The sequence below is a fragment of the Orussus abietinus genome, unplaced genomic scaffold (genome assembly GCF_000612105.2).
Source record: "Orussus abietinus isolate OABI.00-Male unplaced genomic scaffold, Oabi_2.0 scaffold5, whole genome shotgun sequence".
In the NCBI taxonomy this organism is placed as follows: Eukaryota; Metazoa; Arthropoda; class Insecta; order Hymenoptera; family Orussidae; genus Orussus; species Orussus abietinus.
This window is the reverse complement of record NW_019394929.1, coordinates 2094837-2105399: the sequence shown is the minus strand read 5'-3', so window position 1 is coordinate 2105399 and position 10563 is coordinate 2094837. Positions and strand designations below refer to the sequence as shown.

The 10563-nt window shown below is 53.5% G+C and overlaps 1 long non-coding RNA gene across 1 annotated transcript; it reads left to right on the top strand.

Moving 5' to 3' along the window:
• The first annotated feature begins 163 nt into the window (after window positions 1–163).
• On the top strand, window positions 164–10235 carry LOC105701291. The gene is made up of 3 exons (XR_001104199.1): window positions 164–695; window positions 1702–1951; window positions 7428–10235. It is a non-coding gene; the product is annotated as an uncharacterized LOC105701291 (long non-coding RNA).
• Window positions 10236–10563: the final 328 nt, after the last annotated feature.

The following is a 10563-nucleotide window of genomic DNA, read 5'->3' as shown; positions in this document are numbered from 1 at the left end:
GTGCCGCGCCGAGCCGCCGCGGCGTGCCGGCTCCGGGGCTCCGCGCGAGCAAGGGCGAAAGTGAGGCCCCATTGGGTGAAAGCGAAAGCGCGTGGTGGGGGTCACGGCTAGCGCGCCAATCGATGCGCGCCGCCGGCCGGCACTCGAGCGCGGCTCGCCGCCGCCGCGGTCGAGCGCGATCGCGCCTTCGCGGCGTACCTGCGCACCAGCCGGTGCGCAGCGACGCCGTTACGCACCGGCGTGTGTGCCTCTTTGTGCCTTCGCGCGTCCCTCTCCGTCGGCTTCTGCTCCGGGACTCGACGCCCCTCGACCCACACACCGACCCACACGCCGACCCACACCTATGCACCGTTTGCCCGCGGCTTTTCCTTTATTTTTCGGCCTCCCGAGACCGCTTCTCGATGTTTTCGCTCCTGACATTCCCGCGGCCTTGTCCGACGCTCGGTAGGTCCTCGTCGACTCGATAACTCGACTCGACCGACGAAACGTTTGCGGCGTCCCCCGAGCCACCTCGTGGATTCGATCGAGCCCAGCCAAACCGTCGGATCGACTCGAGATCGACGGCTTCGGCGGCGATTGCGTCAGCCGATACATCGTATGTACAGGGAGGACATGAATCACGCAGGGACGCCGCGGAAGGCCGGGAACTCGGACGCGGCTCTTGGCAGACCTCCGCAAGTCCCGCCACTCCTGAGGTAAGCTCCGGCCAAAAATATTTATCAGGTTTTTATCTCTTCCAAGCCGCAAAAAAGAGGCCTTCGAGAGACGGCGTCCTACTTTCATCTACGGGAGAGCCACCTGACGAGCTCTCGTTGACTCAAACGTTCGGCCTACGTTTGCGCGCCGAATAAATAGTAATCCTAGAGAAACTCGAAATTAAATGCGCGCATATATACATATATTTGATATTAATCCATCTATCGCTTGACTGGATTTTTTTTAACGATGCCTAATGTCGTCTGCTGGGAAGACGAGCCGAAATGGACCAGGCTAGAGGAGATAAACAAAGTTTGGGAGGTTATGTCTTCCGCGTTGCGTGCGGGCGGACCACGCATGCGCCCTTGGAGTGGCACGCGCACGTACGCACGCCAGCTGTCACTCGGGCTATTCTCAGAAAAAAAAAAAGAAAAAAAAGGCGGGCTGCCGGCGAGGACAAAGGGCGTTATCTTTCCCGGGCGAATCCACATTTCGAGACGGCCGTAATCAGCGGCGGCGTTGCGTCCGGCGGTATCGCTCGCTCGCTCGCTCGGGATTATATCACGTAACTCTGCAACCTGTTTATCTACCGTCGAGGCAGATTAGTGGCAGCTCGCGCGTTATTCGTCATTGGCGGCTGTTATCGTCCGGATGAGTCACGGTGTACCGATCGGTGCAGCTATTATGTGTGCCTATACGCGCCCGCGAGGAGGGCTCGCAGGATTGCGCGATATTTTCCGAGTCTCGAGAATCTTGGATAACTCGCCAGACGCGCACCAGGGTCCCGTGCACGTGGATAATTAAGCGCGTTATCCGATGCCGGTGCCCTGGCGCATACCGAATGTCGCGATAGCGTATCAAACCGCGGGGGCAATTAAATCATTCGGCGTAAACAAATGAAATGCTATCGCCGAGTGACGTAACGGCGGCGTTCATTCATGGCGCGCGGAAGGGGCGTGACGTCGGGGTTGTAATGATTTTTATTTCTCGTTTTGAATTTTTCAGCCCGCACCCTGGTTGGCGTTTTCGGAGCCGGATGGGATAATGGAATGCGTTTCTTTATGATGTTTGTCCGCTGCGGTCCGCGATCGATCGGAACGAGTCCTGCTGCCTTACTGGTACACGCGTTTGCCGAAACAAAGGTCCCCCGAGCGCCCTGACTGGTCCAGCGGGATTTGGGCTTTCACGCGGCCAGCTTGAATGAACGTTTTCGACCCCACACCTCGGCGTCGTTTCGATTCAAGAAGCCGATTCGGTAAGCAAAAAGAGAGTCGTACGCCTAATAATAAACGGCGATACGCCGGACCCGGTGGAGTCCTTTGTCGCGTAAAGGAAATCCGCTCGCAACTGCCGCGCGACCCAAAGACGCGCTCCGATCGTGGGGCACCCCTTTTTTAAATTTATACTACAAGGCCATTCTTAGTTGGCCTCGATACAGGCATATATGTAAGCGGAGGCAGCACGTGCTCGCGTATACACGGACCCGACATAATCCGATTTGAATGTGTAATTTTCTGTGTCACCGTCTCGTGATTTGACTTTATTACTTATGGAAAGCCGTATGGATTTTATTGGCATCTATTTTGAGGTGCCGCCGTTTGCCCGGCGGGACACTCTGGCTGTTAGGAATCCTAGCAATTTTTACGACCCATTTCTTTCTCGGCCTGTGTAACGCGAGAGCTGACGCGTAAGGCGCCGAGCGTGTGACTCGCCGTGCAGAGGATGTCCGTTATACTCGCTCATGGCACGACCAAAAAACACGAAAAGACCGAAGCGTCGGGCATCCCCTCTTTAATTTTAGTACAAGGCCAATCCCGACGGTCCTCGTTGCTCACGCTATCGCCATGCGCGGATATATATTCCTCTTTTCGTTCCCCGCTGGGGTAATAATCGGCCGCGCCGCCGTTCATATTTAAGTGCAATCTAAATAATTATCACCTTTCCGCGCGCCCTCGTAATTATTTGATTAACGGGTTCCGGGTGTTTTTTAATCGCCCCGTGATTTTTCCTCTCGCTTACGCGGTGTCTCCGGCGCGTTTGGCATTTTTTATTTTATGCTTTTGCATTCCCCGTAAGTCGGACCTTTTTCGAAGCGCGCCCTGCAATTTCGGTTGCCACGCAGCGGGCACGCATCGGGCGAACGGAGGATGTGGGGAATCTCTCTCTCTCTCTCTTTCCCTTTTTCTTTTTTATTTCCCCAAAATGACCGAGACGCTCCGAAAGACTAAATGGTCGAGCATCCCTCTTTAAATTTAGTACAAGGCCGATTTCAGCCAGGCCTCGGTACGCGTGCTATCGCGGTAACGCCATGCGTAAGTATTCTTTTTTCGGCCGGAGACGTCCGCGTCGGGACGTCGAGGGAAATGCGCCAATCGGACTCTATTTTATCCTACCACTCGGTAAGGAGAAAAAAAATATTTCCCGTCCACTCTTCCTAGTCCTCGTTTTGAGGATCTCGTTTAACTCGGCTTTTCGCGATTTTCGCGTTTTTTGCGATTTTCGCAATTTTCGCGATTTTCGCGATTTTTGCGATTTTCGCAATTTTCGCGATTTTTGCGATTTTCGCGATTTGAGGAGAAAATTCGAAATCGTATCGAGGCTCGCCGAGAGAAAAAGCGAATGACATTTAGAAGGGAAGCCGGGAATTTTTTAGCAAGTTTTTCGCGCACAATGGCGGCTCTTGCCACGTGCCGTAGGCGGGAACAATGGGGCTGCGTACAGGGAAGCTCGCCTGTGTTGGTACCCTGGGGTTGCATGGTACGAATTTCGTACGAAGGTCGAGGGCGGACATGCAGTTTGCAGAACGCTGCACGTAATGCGCAGTAGGGTACAGTGCGTGCAGTGCTATACAATTTAACCGAAATTGGAAGGCCTCGGGACATCGGGGTCCCACCCCTTCTAATGAGTTTAGGCGAGTGATCGAAATTGTAATCATAAGTGGGTACACGGGCATTAAGGAATTCTTTTTTTTTTCTTTCTTCTTACCCCTTTCAAGGGGGTGTACACACGTGGCAGAGTCGTGAGGTGCATGGGACGAATTTCCTGCCAATGCTGGCGGCGGACGTGCAGAACTGCACACGGTGCATGGCGCAATGTACAGGGTGTGCTGGGTAAAAATGCCACGGAAAAAATAACAGGGGTAGTTCAGGTTAGTTACTGAACTAGTTTTGAAGTAGTAGCGAATAGGAGTGGTTCTTGACGGTGAAAACAATTCCAAGCCTCCCACAACCTCAAAATCGTAAAAATCATCATTGTCGTGATTTTCAAGTTTTTTTTTTCGTGATAATGAAATAATGTGAAAATTTGCAACAATCATTTTTATCTTGGAGGTAAGGTTTATGGCAATTTTCACTATCTTATTCGCAATCAGCGGGTTGGAGTGGACGGGTATATGCATTTTCAAATTAATGCGCTTTTTGGAGCTTTATCCGTACCGACGTGGGGAAGTGACGAGTGGATATCGATTTCTTCTTGTTTCTGGGTTCTTAATTTTTATTCAGAATCCAATCCATCGCCGAAATTCCCCTCTGCTTGCTGCGTCGCAAATCCGGCAAGCATTTAACACCTTTCCAAGGAAATGCGCACGTGCCAGTGCCGAGGGGCGCGTGAGGAGAATTTCGTAGGAAGCATGGGAGGGCGGGCATGCAGCGTACAGAGAGTTGCACGTAATGCGCAGTACGCTGTACAGTAGGTGCACCGCTCTACAATCCGGCTGCAATTGAAGGGCGTCACCGGGAAACCACTACACCAGACTATACCCTTTCGCCAATACCCCCTGTTTACTCGATCGGCTCGTAAACACTGTCGGCCTAAAGAAAAAAAAAGGAAAAAAAAAAATCCAGAATGTCTGGATCCACTCGTTCGTCTTCGCAAAAGTACTCCCAGACACGACGCGCGTAATTTCTCGAATTCTTTTTTTTTTTCCCGAGAGAACGTCGAGGCGGAATTTTCCTCCCTTTTTTTCGGATGGCTTTTACATCGCGTTGATATCGAATCAGCGAGCCTCCATGCTTTGGGAAATTCCCGGGACTGCGGGAATCGCGTTTTTCATTACTCTTGAGTAAAGGGTGCAGGGACGCGGCAGAGGCATCGAATTTATTGCGAAATAGGGACAATGCGGCTGGATGGGAAAGGAGCGCATGCGTCGCCCTCCCGTGCCGCATCCATGGGTATATATATATGGAGATGGTCACGGGAGGATGGCACGAGCTGCGAAGGTCGAGGGCAAAGGGTATAGGACCACTGTACAGAGCGTGGTAAAATCGACCGATCGCGACCGCGTTTGCAAAAAAACCCGTCACTAATGGATAATCGAAGAACGAGGGCGAGGGACTTCCAGAGGGGGGTCGCGAAATGCAATTATGCGCAGACTGACAAAGAAGTGGCTGGTCGAAATTCCAGTCTCGGCAGGGTGAGTCGTAAAATACTTGGCGTAGATAACTACCGGGCCAATATGCATAATAATCGAGAGGAAAAAACTATGTTTATTAATAGCCCGGTACTCGACGTGTATTCAACCCTGACCGGGAGGCGGTGCCGCCGCGGCTGGCACCGCCATTACCACCATTACCACCGTTACTACCACCATTACTACCGCCATCGCGACCACGGTTAGCGAAGGTATTGCCAACCGTGGCAGGAGGTGTACACTCGTAACTTTCGATTTCGGGTCGCGCGTGCAGCACCGGTGCATGGCGGTTAAGCGAACTCCGAGCTGCAGGCTTCGGGACATCTCCGTAAGGCTTCGCCGCGGTTTCTTATCGGCGACCTCGATGTTCCTCCCCTGGGAGGGAAATTCGGTTCTGTCGAAATCTTTTTGCGAGAAATCCCCGGGGGACTCCCTGCGCGTTGACTTTGAGCCCCCGTCCCGTTTCCTCGTCTCGCGATGTCGGATGAATAAAATATTAGCCCATGGCTCGGCCGAGGGATTGAGAAGGACGCGAACCGTCGACGTCACCGCCCAACGCATCGCTATTCGCTATTCATAGTATACTAGCGTGGCAGTTGCATAAAGCCGTTGGATACGTTGACCCTAGGCGTTACGTAATTCGCGTCTAGTGCCAACTATCGGCCGTGCGATAACACCGCCGGCTGGACTGCGACTGGCCTTCGCTCCCGTACTATGCCGCTCTAGTGGGAATAGTAAGCTCGTTTCTCCGTATGGTGGATGCATGTACCTGGGTTCACGGAGGTACGGAGGCGAATGGAATCGCTGCGATGCCGCCTTTCGCTCGCCGCCGCTCCTGCGAGATGAAAAAGAGACGCCGAATGGGGCTCGGATTTTGGGAGGGGAATTTTTATCATCGACTTTTTTTTTTTCTTTTTCTTTCACGTGACACGGGGAAAAAAATGTATTGCTCCGAATGGTACCGAAGAGATATCCGGGTAATTCGTGGAATAATTAAATTCGACTGGAATAAATTGAACGGGACGTTTATCCGGAATTATCGGAATTTTTATTTGAGGTTATTGGGACATTACGTGGAATGTAATTTGTAGTCGCGATTATTAGAATCGATGATTGAACACGCGTCGGTGACACTCACGGCGCTCTTCCCTGGAATCACCGTCACCGCAACTTGCACGGCTATTCGCGCAGCGTATTATCACGCGTACCGCTATTTCTCAGACGGTCGTGACAAGAATGCAATTGCTTACTGTACATTTGACAGCGGTGCCGAGCAATTTCTGCCGGTACTCCTCCGAGCGAATTATCGGCGCTTCGGGATCTTTCGCGCGAGCGGCGTTCCGATTGGCTCCTTTGTGGGAGCAGGAAACTCCCCGAAGGCGAATTTATGGAAATGCTCACGTACGCAACATTAGCGTACGCGCCTATTTGTTTCGCGGAAGTGGCTGATAAAGTTCCTACCGTACGGTTCCAGGGGAAGATACGAGCGATACGTGCCCCGGTTCTTTCTTTCTCTTCTTTTTTTTTTTTTACTCCTTTATTACCGCCCGAACTTTTAGTTCGGAGTTGATTTTTGGGCCGTGCCTCGAAAGCGGAACGATCTCGTTGCGGCATTCGAGGGGGAAATTATTTATTATTTTTATTCCTTTGTTTTATCGCCGAGCCGAATCGTTGGCAGATAAAATTGCGGGGACGAGCCAACACGCGTGTCCGACTCGTCGCGTGCAGCTTGCACCTGGTGAGAGGAGCTGGTTCTTCTGCATCCGTAGGAAAGTATTTTGTCACAAACTGTACATTTACCAGGGCCCGATAAAACTGGTTCGAGTCGAGGTACCAGTTTATTTTGCCACCTCGTGCAGCTGCCCTCGAGTCGCATCGGTTCGCCGGTCGACTCGGCGACGTCGTCGAGCTTTTTGGCGAACGTCGGAAATTCCATCGGCAAATTGCACGGTTAACGCGAACCGACTTTATACAGAAATCAGAGGCTGTTGCTCCCTGTATCTTACCGTACTCGCGAGCCATTGAGCTTGTCGGTGAACGCAGAAATTCCACCGATTGACATTTGCAGGAGGCTCGTATCTATCCAGCTGGAATTCCGACCTGCAAACCGTAACTTAGGGTGAAATACGTTTCTCGGCCCCTTCGTGGGCGAATGAGCCTTTCTGAATTCTTTTGATTAAAAAATAAAGGAATTAATAATTCCCTGATGTATTATATATATATATTTTTTTTTGAGCAGACGGTAATTGCGAGTCGGTATTTTTTAAAAATCTTTAAATTAAAAATTTATAGGTAGGTGATATATTGTATTTTCTCTGTGCAGACGACCATTGCTGATCGGCAGCACCTAGCAGCCCGTTACCGTCCAGGGACAGAATTCTCAGCGGGACGTTTCCTGAGAGATCGCTGCTAACAAAACTGGGTTATCGTGGAGAGATCCGCTCGACGGAACGAATACGCGTTCCGCCACTAGTTCCACTGGTTCGACTGGTTCCACCGGTTCGAAAGACGGGGTCTTGCTTAAGGCAGAGCCGCCGATTTCGTCCGGCTACATTGGGAGACCGTCTCGGATGCTGGCCTGGACCGCGGGAAGATGCGAGCAGCATGCGAAGGCGGCCATCTCGGACCCGAAGAGACGGACCGGTCCTGCCATTATTTCGAAAGTGGATCGGCTCCGAGGAGACCGCAGCCGCGACTTTTAGGCCGCTCGAAATATTCGAACCTCGGCTCCGATCCACGGGTAAACCCGACCTCCGAGGATCACCGGGCGAGGGGCGATACGTCATCGGGGCCCTGCGCGTTATCTCGAGATAATCCATATTTATGGGTCTCTCCTAAAAATATCGGGTCGGATCGGGGACGCGAAATCCTCAGCCGAAGATCCTCGGATCGGCGCGCGCAACCTTGGCACCGATTCCCCGTGTCGACGCTCGCTCCTCGCAGCGTGCATCGATTAATCCCGGAACGAGGAGGATATATTTATGCGTAGATGCGCCGTCTAGTTCCCAGTACGGGTTTAGGAATAAGATCGGATTTATCGAGGGGACGTGAATTTCCACGGCGAAATCGAAACCGTCCCTGTAATTACCGGTCGACACGCTGCGGGTGGTTATCCGTGTTAACGACATACGAAGAGAGAAGGGAAGACTTTCCGATCCGCAATAGATGCGTAACGTCGATAATTGATAAATTCCGTACTTTGCGCACCCGGCGCGCGCTCCGTCGAGGGTATCTGGATTTTCCGCGATCTTCTCTGATTTCCTGTGATTACCTGGGATTTGTTTTGACGGTCAAATCTAGGCCGACTGGTCGACGACCCGAGTTTCACCGTGGAGTTACGTTGTACCTCCTTACACAGCGCGAATCCCTCGTGACGCTCGCGGAAGGCTCGTCGCGTGACGCACCCTCGCCGTTTATATATGTAAGCCCACGTAACTTATCCAATGTAGAGGAACGTGTTTCGAGAGAGGAGCATCCGCGCGTGCGAGCCAATCTTGACCTAAGCTCGAGAAAGGCACTCGTATAAGAAGCAGAGGCGTCGCGACGAGTCCCCGAGTTCGAGGCGAGGAGAGCCGAAGGTGACTCCTCGTCGTGGCAGAATTTTCCATCCGCGAGAGCCCCGAGTCTCGGAATTTTCACCCTACCCGGGACCTCCGATTCTAGGTCGGAAATTGGGTCTTGCATTTCCATATCTTCCACTCGGAAACCTAAAGTGGGACTCCGTTCGAGCGGAGTCGGACGTGGACGGTTGAAAGGAGGTCTTGAAAGGGGGAACCGGGACCAAGGGTGGTCCGAGTTAGGGTTGCACGGGTTTACAAGGAAGGGACGGAATTTCGAGTCGCGGCGTTCGCGCGTCGAAATCTCCGGCTTCCTAGGGACCCTTCTTTTCTCCCTAGTCGCGTGCTCGGCCGAGTCTCTGGGGTGGCGGCCCGCAGACCTCCTTTATATTTAATTTTTCCATTCGCGGTCGTTGCGTAAAACCCGCGACCGATCCGAGGCTCGCTTGCGGCGAGGCCGGGTTTACCGCGAAGTCGCGCCGTACAAGGAAACGCTCGGTTACGCCGACGACAAACGGCGACGGCGGTTTCTCGCGGTAAACACGAGGAGTCATCGGTAGCGAGCTAAGGCCTCGGGGAGAGACCGCGGATGGACGTCTCAAAGGCGGCGAGACGAGGGCCGGTCCCTCCGGAAGACAAGTATGGCGCCGACTTTCGCGGCCGCGTCCCTCGCTCGGCCAAAAACTCCGGCCAAATGTTCGCGCACGTCGGAAACTCGTCCAGCATTACCCTCGGCCGTTTAACCGAGGAATCGTATGACTTAATTTCGGGGCTGATAAATATTTACGGCTTTTCAGGGGGATCGAGGGGTGTCACCTTCGGCGATCGACTCGAGCCGGTCGGCCGCGACGCGAGGCCCGACTTTTTCGACCGGAAATTCGTATTTACGTGAGTACGAGGTTAAAAGCGACCTTTGTGCGGCCGTGAATAAATTTCGCTTAGCCCAGGGATAGCGAGGAAGGCCTCAATTAGCGCCATTGGTGGAATACACCCCGCGAGGAGAAGTTTCAAAGGCCGCCCATCGGACCGGGGAGGCAAACGGAATCAAGAACCGGGAGTCAAGGTACACACCGAGCGCGACCATGTCCCCCGTCCTCTACCTCGGCAAGGTCCTCGCCGACGCGACGGGTGCATTTTTCGTCCTCGACTCGCACCAACCTACATATTCCACCGCGGAAAAGCCTTAACGCTATACCGCCTGTACTCGCCGTCAAAACACGAGATAACTCGGCCGCGGACGAGACGTCGGCTCCGGGAGGGAACACGTGTTCCCTCTGTGCCAATCGGCGTCGAGTTTCAATTCCTGAATCGTTGCGAAACACGCCTTCGCGCTATTATCGAATCTCTCCGTGACAACTCGGGCAAACACGGTCAGTGCCCAGGTGTAGGGTGTAGACGGCCACCGATGCGTGGAGGAAATCAATCCAGTTACATAACCCATACCACGTATTAACATATTCCCGCCGAAAGAGACGCATCAGCCTCCAGGGCATCCTGGACGCTTTTAACATTTTTCGCCCATCCTCCTCGTTGCAGCCGAGGAATTGCAACGGGTGGGGGGGGTGGGGGGGGGGGGAAGGGGAGATAGCCCTCCCGGGTTGGCGGTGCATGTGCGATGAGTTCACGCACGCGCGGACCCGCGGATAATGGGGGCCCCTCTCCCTTTTTATCCGTCGACGGGCACCGCCGGTTTTGCCCTCCCCTCCGCGCCTCCACCCTGCCCCCCTTCCCCGAAGGGTCCGCCCCCCCGACTCCCCTACATTCCCCACCGGCTCCGCCAATCATCCAAACTGCGCACCCCGAAACGCCATTGCCCCCCTCCCCCTCTCCCTCCCCCTGTCCTCCTTCTCCTCCTGAGCCCCGGCCGCTCGACTCGTTTCGACTGCATCAGGGTCACCCTCT